Genomic DNA, 11,164 nt, shown 5'->3' on the forward strand with positions numbered 1-11,164 from the left:
GAGAGGATTTACCAGAGACAGAGTGGGGAGCAGAACAGGCAGATCGAGGAAGTACACTGCTGAGGGGAGCAGTGGGCGGGTCAGGAGAGGTTTGCAGCGCTTTGTGGATCTCCTCCAGGGCAGGTGGGGATCCGACTCATGAGGAAGTGGCTTAAGCTTCTTAGTGCTGTGCTTTAACCCGCTGCGCCACCAGGGAGGGCCCAACTAAGCAAATTTAAAGATGCTATTTGACAATCTGGTATAAGACCTAACTTTGGAAGAGACATCATAAAGACTAATCTATACGCATATGTTATATGTACATACATTATATATACATATATTTAAATAAAACTCATTTGTAATCTATTAAAGGCATTGAATTAAGTTCCTTAGTTTTCTAGAAATAATAAATTAATTTGTAAAATATGGAACCTATAAAGAGATCATCGCTAAGTGAAACAAATATTTGTAGTATTAAATGCACAAAGCAAGTAAATGTAAAGTTTTGCTTACATTTATGTCTAATTAAAGAAATGCTCACTGATACAGAGAACAGATTGGTTGGGGTTAGAGGGAGGATTTAATGATTGAAAAGCATCAAGAGGCACACATTTCAGTTATAAATAAGTAAAGTCACAGTTTTATGATATACAGCACAGAACTGAAGTCAATAGCATTGTACCACAAGACTGAAAAATGCTAAGATTATAAATAGACACATTATCGTGATTATTTCTCAACACAAATACATGTTGAGTCAATATGCTGTACACCTAAGACTGGCATAATGTATACCAATTATATTTTAATTAAAAGTACATATTCAGTAGTAGCACTATTTTCTTGCATGGATCCATAGCAAAACAAAAGACTAAACAATGTATGTACTGCTAATTGAATATAAGATGCAATGTTTCCATAGATTCCTTTATTTATTTAAAGAGCTAGCCATGTTTGGAGAGACCATGACCAATTCAGAGGTGTCTCATTGAATTCCCTTTCCTCTCCTTTCTCCTGAATTTGTTGACCTGGGATTGTAATAAGAAACATGCTTTTCTTTCCTTGCTCTATTTTCTAGGAAACACAGAGTAAGACAGTATTGGGAATGGTCCTGAAAGTAAATACCTCACAACAGGCTTTTAGATTGGATTTTTTGTCTATCCGGAGGCAACCTGAACCCCTTTCCTTTTTTTAAGTGGGTCACCTGCGGCATGCCATAAATAACCCTTTATTAAAGCTTTTACCTTTTTGAACCTGCTTGGGTGATAGACAAAAGTCTTGGCACTGTCTAGGTTGATTTAAAAGTTATGGTATTAGAAGTATTGTGCTGTGGGTGACTATTTTTAATGATATTGTAGGCCTTAGACAAGTGAAAAGAAAATAACATCTCCAGTAACTTAATTTCCAACGATATAGACCCTAAAATTCACAAAACTTGTAAGCAGCTTTTAAGACCACTATATCCCACAACAGAAGACTGTTATGAATCTGTGCTGAAGTGGCCCAGAATGTGGCAGGGAGCTCAGATGCTATGCAGTGACTTCTGGCCAAATCTACAGCCTTGGTAAAGACAAGAACAGTGGTGGAGAGCAGGGATTTTGGTGGAGGAATTTGAAAATTCCATCAAATTCTCCTGAAGCCCTTGGCTAGGAGAAGTGATCAAATTCCACTGGGAAATGGCAAATAATTTCATCATCTGGAGACTCTGTGATGCTCACAGGAGCACTTGTGTCTTCTTCATATTAATATCCATACTCACCACCCCTCTTTGCCTTCCGGAAAGTGACAGTGTCAGTTCATAGCACCGGAAGAATTTGAAAGTATGAACACTGCTATGAAAAAAAAAAAAAAAGAGTTCAAAGAACAACATAATTGGAGGAATTTGGGACATGGGAGGCTGTTAGTTGGTGAAGACACAATGTAAGTCAGAGAAGAGAAAATGCATTAGTAGGGAGGCATTATGGCTAAAAGTTAGAGTTGCAGAATAGCTTGTATTGAATGCCGGAGATGCTAGAATGTGTGTGAATAAGGCCCAACAGACTAAGTGAGGGATATCAAGACTCAGGGGGTGACGATCTAGACAGAAATATCACGTTTACACCACCTGCACATATCCTCCAATTAAGTTCCTTGCAAAGACTCATCTTCACTCAAGTACCATCAGCTGTGCTGGACACAGAACCACGATTATTACTAGTAGGTGATACCTATAAGGTTGTAATGAAGTCAAGGCTTTAGGATGAAGTTACAGCATTGAAGAGTTGCTGTAGACAAGAAGTTCAACATCATACAAGTTCTGAGTCAAGAGTAGAAATCAAGAGAGAGCTTTTTCTTTAGACAACAGACCTGTTTCCTAGAAAGGATGCTTATACAACCACAGAAACAGAGACTAACAGCAAATTATGAGAACAAAGGAATGATTTAACAATTTTAGAAAGCCACCGGTCATATAATGCTACATTTGGTATACTAGTATATCTTAAGAAAATATCCTTACATAAATTTGATTTATGAACTAAATTTTGAACTAAAGGCTTGTGTAACTTATTTTATAAAGTGTGAATTATCTCATTTCATTTCCTACTTTTTCTACATTATTCACTTAAAGATGCTTAACTGGGACACAAGAAATACTCCCCATCCAACCACATCTTATAAATTCTTTGATGAGAGTATTTTGTCATTTATTCAATTAACTGTCATTTTATTGCAGCTTCAATTGTACAATCTTTTATTTTTTGCTAATGTGGATATGGCAAACTTTTTTAAAAAAAATATTTATGCATACAGATAGGGGTATAGGCCAGAGGTGCACCAGAGAGGCCAGAGGTGAGAGGATTCACCAGAGTGGGGAGCAGAAGAGGCAGATCAACAAAATACGCTGTCTTGTGTTGGGCAAGACAGGATAGGTCTGCTGCGCCATGTGGGTCACCTCTGGGGCTGAGGTAGAACTCACACTGAAGTGACTGTGGCTTGCTTGCAGTGCTGCGTCCTAACCTGTTTCACCACTAGAGGGCCACAAACTTTTTTTTTTTTTTTTTTTTTAACCCAAAACAGTCTTTGAGAACAATATTTTCTTTTCTCTGTGGTGGTTTTCCTCTGTGCCGCCTAAGTAAAATGCTAGTGCATTTCCCACAACTCATTTCCATATTGGGTTTTGGGGTAGAGTTGCCATGGATAAATGCACATGAGATGGTAAAGAAGACATTAAATGACACCTTTATGTTTTGAAAACTGGAGAAAGACCCACGAGCTGCCATACTTTGTACAGGTTGCGTACTCTGTCGGGATGGAGGGAGTGTGGGTGCTTCAGTCCTCAGATACTTCCTCGCCTACTGAATGTTTCCCTCACTTTCTGAGTCCTGGACCATCAACCTCACCATCCTATAGTGAAGTGTAAATATAATCTGTTTGGATTGCTTACTCTGCTGATCCAGGTCATGGGTCACCTCCAAAGTTGTCCTCTTGTGTTCCAGTGTATGTGGCTACTCCTGACTTCTTGTCCAGATGTTTTACAGTGTGTAGGTCCTAATGACAAATGGTGACTCTAGACCATTGCTGGACACAAACGTTGTTCAGCTTCCAGAGGCTCTTTGGTAGCTTCCAAGGATGGGCAAGGTCAAATCCCCATAAGAAACCCTTGATGACATCACACTGTTCCTTGATCAAGTGATCATACCCACAATGATACACTCTAACTCCAGAAAAAAATAAATCTTCATCTAGAATACCAATTAATTCTATGGGACCAGTGTTTAGCAACAAAATGAGAGTCAAAGCTATGAAAGCTGCTAATATTGAAAAGGTCATAATTTGCAAATAGTTGGAACTGTGGTAATTAGTGTTTGAAATTGTCTAACTACTGATTCACTGGGCCCCTCCCTAAGCCTCATGGAATCTTATAGTGTCATATTCTTATGGGTAATATTTCTGTTTAAACCAACATTTTTTTATAAATTATATTTATTTAAAGGATATGATAATGAAACTTCTAAATATAATCTGTTTGGATTGCTTACTAAATTATTTAACCTGTGAAAATCTGCTAAAGCAGGGTCTTACAAAGGTAACATTGATATATAAACAGAAGAAATTAAAAAAATAAAATAACAGGGGCCTCCCTGGTGGTGCAGGGGTTAAAGACAGTGTTATCCAGCTATTGCCAGCCTGTGCAGCATAAGCTTGATTTCTGACCAGGGAACTGACCCACATGGTAACATAGGCCTCTCCTGTCTCGCCCCTGATCCCCTCAGCAGTGGATTTCAGGAGATCCGCCTGTCCTGCTCCTCGCTAAGTCTCTGGTAATTCCTCTCACCTACCCTCCCCCTGAGCTTCTGACCTATACCTCATTTTTTTATGCATAATTAAATACATATTTAAAACATTAAAAAGTAACAAAAGTTCACATATACATACTTTATATTAGACACTATAAACTAATCATGACTACTTAAAAACTAGTGTTTTATTAAAATAATAACTTACTAACAGGTTGTATATTAAAAGTGAAACAAGATGAATTAGGAAATTGAATAAAATAAAAATGTGTTTTTTATGTAAGTAGATTGTTTAATTAAGAAAATTATTTTAACATTCCCTATTACAAATGATTTTCATAGTAGCTTTTATTCATGGCATTGCAGGACAATCATTTCCCCCTTATTTTTTCCATTTGTATTTACAATCTTCGTTTTATTGCATAACTTTTATTATTTCCATCCTTGACATACCTGAGAATTTCCCTGGCTTATGGCTTCTCATTTAGTGTTATGAGTCATTAGATTTTAGTTTCCTTCCTAGCCTGTCTGATTCTAGAGTGATGAGTCACATTCAAACACTTTAAGCTACACTTCTGCTTAGCAAGTAAATATTTATCAAATTTTGTTTCTCAAATGGATATTCATAGATATATTTTTGGCTATTTCTGATTTTGGAAAATTCAGAAATTTACCTTTTATCTTTGCTATTCTAAAATAAAGAAAACATTGGATAATCTAGAAGACCACATTAAACAGTTGGATAATCTAACTGACCCCATTCAACGATACATTGCGATATAACGACAGAGCTTACTTCTGCAATATATTGTATGAAAACTTATTTTATTGAAATTCTAATTTGCAATAGAAACCTTTAGTTAAAAGGATTTTTATAGATTAAACTGTGATTACTTAAGGCATTTAGTACACTAATCTCATTGACGGCAAAGAAATAACAGTAATATCTAGTAATTTGCCATTTAAGTTTTTATGAACTTATGTGAAAATAAAGATTAGATATACCATTTACTAATATTTAAATCAGTGCAGGGAATTGATAACATCAATCGCTGCATGAAGAATGTCCAGTAATATTTCCACCACCATAGGCATCATTTTTGGTATTATATTGAGGAGATCTTACTTAAACAATTTTTCATCAGACATGAGTTGAGAAAAGTTTTTAAATAAATAGAATTTGTTTTCAGGTTTGGATTTGCAGACATTCCAATACATTGATTGTTTCCTTAACTAATGTTTAATTTGATAAAAAGCAGATTCCTTACTTCAAAGGAAATTTGCTGATGTTAAAGATAACTATCACATTGACTACCAAAATCGCAATTAAAATATGATTTTGAACTCAAAAACAAAAGTATTGCTTTGACTAGTAAAACAAAACAGCAAAAACCTAGTATTGAATTCATGATCTTCTATACTTTATTTTTTTAAAGTAAATAAAATAAATAAATAAATAAGTTTTATTTATTTATGCATACAGAACTGGGGTACAGGCCAGAGGTTGCAGGGGCAGTGAGAGGCTTCACCAGAGACAGAGTGGGGAACAGAACAGGCAGATCTACGAAGTACACTGCTGAGGGGAGACAGGAGAGGTCTGCCGCGCCCTGTGGATCACCTCCTGGGCCTGGGAGGGAACTCACACTGAAGCGGCTGCCACTAAACCACTTGTGCCACCAGGGAGGGCCCTATCTTCTATATTTTATTTTTAAAAAACAACATTACTTTTGTGGTAATAATACAATTAATTTATATTTATGTATTTTGTGGTTTGTTTTAAAGTTTTGAACATATTAATCACAAAGAAATACAGGTCGCTAATCTGAATCATTAAATGATGTTCAGAAGATTATTGGATAATAGGACATTACCCAATAGTCAGGCATGTCTTTTCTGACATTAAACATACTTTTCTAGGGTCCTCCCTGGTGGCGCAGCTTTAAGAAGCTTAAGCCACTCCCGCATGAGTTCGATTCCCGCCTGCCCCGGAGGTGACCACATGGCGCGGCAGACCTCTCCTGACCCGCCCGCTGCTCCCCTCAGCAGTGTACTTCATAGATCTGCCTGCTCTGCTCCCCCACACTCTGTCTCTGGTGAATCCTCTCACCCTTCACATCTCTGGTCTGTACCCCAGTTCTGTATGAATAAATAAATAAATCTGTTCTGCAGGTGGGAATCGAACTCATGTGGAAGTGGCTTTAGCTTCTTAGTGCTGCGCTCTAACCCGCTGCGCCCCAGGGAGGGTCCAATATTCTAAGCATTTTTAAAAACATCTTGACCGTATGAAGCGATTAAAGGAACGAACGAGAAAAGACACTTAATTTTTTTTTTAAAGATTTATTTATTTATTCGTATAGAACTGGGGTACAGGTCAGAGATGCAGAGGGTGAGAGGATTCACCAGAGGCAGAGTGGGGTACAGAACAGGCAGATCGACGAGGTACACTGCTGAGGGGACCAGCACGTGGGTCAGGAGAGGTCTGCCTCGCCATGTGGATCTCCTCCAGGGCAGGCGGGAATCGAACTCATGAGGAAGTGGTTTAAGCTTCTTTGTGTTGTGCTTTTAACACGCTGCGCCACAAGGGAGGGCCCTTAATTTTTTTTTTTCATTAAAGATTTCTTAAAATATTAAATTAGTTCTGTTCCCTGGGTATATAAATTATTTCCTTAATAGCTATACAGAGCTTTCCAACCTCAAGATTCATACTAAAAATAAGATATTTGAAAAAATTTCTAAATTATTTCCCATGAAACTTGCTTTTTTGAAAATTAATACTGATAATTATAGTAGTAATAAATTCTATAAAATTAATTACTAAAATCATCAACCTTTGTTATATTTTTTGTAAAAGAAGACATAGATTCAAGTTCATTTTTAAAATATTCTGTAGAAAATTACTAGGTTCTTAAAATAACTATTCAAGGAGAAGTAGGGGAAAGGAAATTAGATTTTTAGAAAAAATACAAGGTACTTGATAGGGATACATAGTATAATTATATAATTATTTAGAAAAACAAATCATCTCGATATGTGTCTCACAATAGAAAACAAATTGATTTTGTATTTCTTTAATAAAAATTGATTCTTTATTTTAATGAATAAATTATGTTGTCAATTCATAGCCCTTTACAGTTAGTTATGTCCATTGATAGATGGTATGGATTTGAATAAAACAGGAAATTTTATTTTATTTTTTTAAGATTTCTTTATTTATGCATATGAGAATTGGGGAACAGGCCAGAGGTGTGGGATGGTGAGAGTATTCATCAGAGACAAAGTGGGGAGCAGAACAGGTGGATCCATTGAAAAACACTGCTGAGGGGAGCAGTGGGCTAGCTCAGAGAGGTCTGCTGCACCATATGGGTCTCCCTGGGGGAGGGAGGTCAAACTTGTGCGGCAGTGGCTGTGGCTCTCTTGCTAATGTTCCCTTTAACCACTTGCACCAGCAGGGAGACCCCTGAACAGGACATTTTAATAGGAGCCTTGTTGTCAATCTGTTATGTGAAAGGCAAGGAAATTCCCAAGAACTTCCAGAAACACAGAACTTGTGTATTCTTGCCTAACAGCTTTCTTCCGGCACTGCTGCCTACATTCCCTTTCACTAGATTTTTTTAAGTTAATTTTTTTCTTTCTTACTTGACAAACTTAAGCATTTTTATTTCATTGCAGAAGAGAAGCTTCTAGCCAAATTTTTTCATGCCAGCATTAATTTGAAAAGTGACATTCATATCAGTATGAAAATTGCATGTGAGGAAATATATGTCAGTTAACATCACTGTTGCAAAAAAAATAATTATTAACCTATAGTCAAAAAATTCATTGGTTGAATTTTAAGTAATATATAACTGAGAGTTATCAGCACACAATGAAGTCAGTTCAATCAGTATTCATCAGCATTGAAACAGATATGTTGTAGAAGTTTGGGTTTCTAAATATGTTGTTTGTATACTTACTTTCTTTACTATTTTTTTTTCTTAATTCTGCAAAACCTTTTAAAATAAGCTGTGTAGTAAGTTTGATGGAGCTGAAAAGGAAATGACAAAACTAGATGCTGAAAGGGTTGAAGTGGACCAGGCTCAATAAAGAACTGGGGTGCAGGCCAGAGGTTAGGGTACAGGCTGAGAAGATTCCCCAGGGACAGAGTGAAGAGCAGAATAGGTGGATTGATGAAGCACACTGCTAAGAGGAGCAATAGGCAAGACAGGAGAGGTCTGCTGCACCATATGGGTCTCCTCCCTGGTCAGGGATCAAACTCATGCTGCAGTGGCTGCTGATAGCTTCATAGCTAAGAGAGGTAACCCCTTGAGCCACCAGAGAGGCCCCGAGTGGATGTAAAGAGTAACATTATACACAACAGAATCAAAAAGCTAAAGGACCCTGCCATGATGCCAATAAATCTTCTTCTATACAAATACAGAATTCTTTGTATGCTCACTGTACACGAAAAAGATTCTACAGGTTCTTAGACATAACCTGAGAAATGAAGCTGATCCATCGTCACATGACAGCAGACACGTAGGCGTCAAGTGACATAGAATTTTGTCTCAAGTATATTTCATATTTTATAAATGTGCCTCACCCTTGAACTGGTTCTTTCTCCTTTTCTGAAAGTAAATTAAAAATAGGTGTTTTCCTTTAGAATCTTCTTTTAGACTCAGTAAACTGTGAACGATAGATTTTCAATGTAGGAAAAGTCAAGTACAGTTGTTAGTAACTTCATCTAAAAATGCAAAATGTTAAAGTTTAAGTAAAGCCCTGAGGGAGTACATTAATTATTGAAATCATCAAGTGTCTATATATGTAGAGATGGTGTTTTCTAACACAATTATATTAATAGCCATACTTGGTCTGTTCAAAAGCAAATTAAATCAAATTAAATCAAGAATAGCACTTTACCAAACTGAATCATGATTCAGAGTAAGCTTTTTGAAATGTAATGTCTTTGCTGAGTCATCCTAAGTCAGCTCTACATCTGTGAGCACACATTGATTTTTTTCTGTCTTTTTTATCACAAATTGCTAAGAACAATCAGAAAAAATATTGTGTTTACATGGCAGTGATGCAGTGTCGCTTAACAGTCTTCACTTAACAGTCTCCGTGCCTGTCTAAGTAAACTCTCTTGTCCTCTGTCATGGTGAAATCTATAGTTCTGATGAAGATAGCCATAAACTATGATGTGTGATGCCTTGCCTTCATACTGGAGGAAGAACTCATAAACCAAAAAAATAATTAAGGAGAAACCTATAAAAAAAATATGGAAAGCATTTGCCACAAAGTAAGGATTGTAAAGGGTACATCAGTTGTCAATATTTTCAGATTATTGGAGATATGGACAATAGGAACAGGGTGGAATATCCAGGAATAAATCCACGCATGGATGCAAAGACTGCAGATGCCACATTTGTGTATGATAACTCTAGATTGTACAATGTGATATTTTCTAAGTTGCATATAAGGAAACAAAAAATGTACACTAATTTATCTTTGGATAGTATGTAGAGATAACAGAACTTATTTATACTGCAGAGGGGAGTGCAAATATATAAAACAAATTTTGAAAAATGATTTGGCAACATCTGTAGTTAAAATATATGTGTGCTCTGTTTTCTAGCAATCCTCACATGGGCAAATGCAGAAAATAAATACATACATCTGTTCATGAAGAACCACGTACAAAGCTATTCATACCAGCAATGACTTAAGGGCCAGGACTCAAAACACACCGGGAGAGCATCACGGTCCTCTCACACGAGGGGCCCTATGCAGTGCTGAATGTGAAGAAACTAAAACTGTATACCAAAAAGGGACCAAATTTCAGGAGCTTAATTTTCAGCCAAGAGGAACGTACAGAAAATGTGATGTCATTTAAGTAGGTAAAAACAGCAACAAAGCCAAATGTAAATGTGGGGTCCGAGCTAAGATGGTGGTGATCCTTTGTGAGTTGACACACTTGGGGACCTGAGAAGGTGTATCAGGGTGCTGGTGATGTCGCCTCTCTTGATCAGTTTCCAATTAAAGGGCAGTAGCAAATTCCTGGAAACTCACCCAGCTTTATGCCTATGTGTTTATGCATGCACACTTACAATAAAGTCATAAACAATAAATGATGTCATTGCTTAGCTACTTCTTCTTGATTCTCTAACATTTTAATTACAATTTCATGTACATTTACATTTACTCACTAGTGACAAACTGTTCCAAAACAATTTCAGATTGTTTGGTTATAACTAGCCGAAGGAAATATATGTCAAAAAGAAAAGTATGTGTCAGTAGACAATACTATTAGTTTGTGGTAGCATTGGTTTCCCAGTTTTAGGTTTTAGGAGTTAAAAGCCCTTAAAATTAAGTAATAGGCCTTTGGAGTGGAGGAGTTATCATGACCTAATACACCCCTGAAGAGAACATCAGTGCCAGATGCAGCATTTTCTGTCAAACACCCAGGGGTGTTATTATCTCGTAATTACACCTGCTGCTTTCCACTGTGGATGTTATAAACATTCTGTATTTAAGTGCAGTTCTTATATTCATGTTAAGTACTTCTCTCTGACCATGAGGAAATACTAATTAATATGAGAGCTGTTATATTACTCAAAATAACATGATAGTGTATAACTCATTTGAATGTGAGGAACATGTCTTTCTGTAATATAAAAATTCTCTAAAAAAAAAAAAAAGATAGGGCCCTCCCTGGTGGCATAACAGGTTAAAAAGCAGCCCTAGGAAGCTAGCAGCAGCCGCTTTAGCTCAAGTTTGATCCCTGGCTAGGGAGAGAGACATCACCTGTTTCCCCCATGGCTTCCCTCAGCAGTGGATTTCAGTAGATTCGCCAGTTCTGCTTCCCACCTATATCTGGTGAATCTTCTCACCCCCCCCCATACCTCTGGCCTGTCCCCCAGTTCTTGAAT

Source organism: Condylura cristata, unplaced genomic scaffold (assembly GCF_000260355.1).
Source record: "Condylura cristata isolate star-nosed mole 26May11 unplaced genomic scaffold, ConCri1.0 scaffold00014, whole genome shotgun sequence".
In the NCBI taxonomy this organism is placed as follows: Eukaryota; Metazoa; Chordata; class Mammalia; order Eulipotyphla; family Talpidae; genus Condylura; species Condylura cristata.